At 40.0% G+C, this 527-nt stretch overlaps 1 protein-coding gene and 1 long non-coding RNA gene across 2 annotated transcripts in view; one reads left to right on the forward strand and one right to left on the reverse strand.

Annotated features, from left to right (window-relative positions):
• LOC116692547 (uncharacterized) overlaps positions 1-527 on the reverse strand; it is a 15495-nt gene that overhangs the window by 14678 nt on the left and 290 nt on the right. The gene's annotated exons all lie outside the window — the stretch shown is intronic.
• Positions 1-527, forward strand: part of prpf6 (PRP6 pre-mRNA processing factor 6 homolog (S. cerevisiae)) — a 16828-nt gene that overhangs the window by 9089 nt on the left and 7212 nt on the right. The gene's annotated exons all lie outside the window — the stretch shown is intronic.

Here is a 527-nt window from a genome sequence, read left to right on the forward strand (position 1 = left end):
GGGGTGGATCAATCATGCTTTGGGGTTGTATTGCAACCCGTGTCACAGGGAACATTTCACGAGTAGAAGGAAAAATGCATTCAATAAAATTTCAGCAAATTTTGGACGCTACCTTGACGCCATCTGTGAAAAAGCTGAAGTTAAAGAGGATGGCTTCTACAAATGGATAATGATCCTAAACACACCTCAAAATCCATGGTGGATTACATCAAGAGGTGTAAACTGAAGATTTTGCCATGGCCTTCACAATCTCCTGACCTCAACATAATTGAAAATCTATTGATAGACCTTTAAAAGAGCAGTGTGTTAGACAGCCCAGAAATCTCAAAGAACTGGGAGATTTTTGGAAGGAAGAATGGGCGAAAATACCTCAAACAAAAATTGAAAGACTCTTGGCTGGCTACAAGAAGCATTTCCAAGCTGTAATACTTGCCAAAGGGGACAGTACAAGGCATTAACTCTGCAGGGTGGCCAAACGTTTGCAGACGCCATTTTTTTGTTTTCTGTTATTTTGAAAGTGTAAATGA

The sequence above is a fragment of the Etheostoma spectabile genome, chromosome 7 (assembly GCF_008692095.1).
Source record: "Etheostoma spectabile isolate EspeVRDwgs_2016 chromosome 7, UIUC_Espe_1.0, whole genome shotgun sequence".
Taxonomy (NCBI): Eukaryota; Metazoa; Chordata; class Actinopteri; order Perciformes; family Percidae; genus Etheostoma; species Etheostoma spectabile.